Source organism: Arachis duranensis, chromosome 7 (genome assembly GCF_000817695.3).
Source record: "Arachis duranensis cultivar V14167 chromosome 7, aradu.V14167.gnm2.J7QH, whole genome shotgun sequence".
Classification (NCBI taxonomy): domain Eukaryota; kingdom Viridiplantae; phylum Streptophyta; class Magnoliopsida; order Fabales; family Fabaceae; genus Arachis; species Arachis duranensis.
In genome coordinates, this window is record NC_029778.3 from 24,598,165 (window position 1) to 24,598,550 (window position 386).

Genomic DNA, 386 nt, shown 5'->3' on the forward strand with positions numbered 1-386 from the left:
TTGCGTAGACAGATACATACACTCTTCTCTCTCTTCAAACTCCAAACTGGTATTTTCCTTTTCCATTTTTCCCCCTTTCTTTCTTTCTTCCTTTCATTTGGATTGGATCCAGATTTAATTAATTTAATTATTTTTTATTATACAGCATGCAATTAATTATTATGCAGCAGCCATACAGCGAGAAGGACGTAGTTGTACAGTAGTTTTTTGACTTTAATTTTGATGCGTTGAGAATATAATTGGTATAATTATATTTGTTTTTTTATTATTTATGTAACTAATATAAAAAATAATTAATTTTAGTGATGTAATATTATATAATTAAATATAAATATAAATTTATTTTACATTGATAATTTATTAAAATTAAATTTCTACTATTCTAT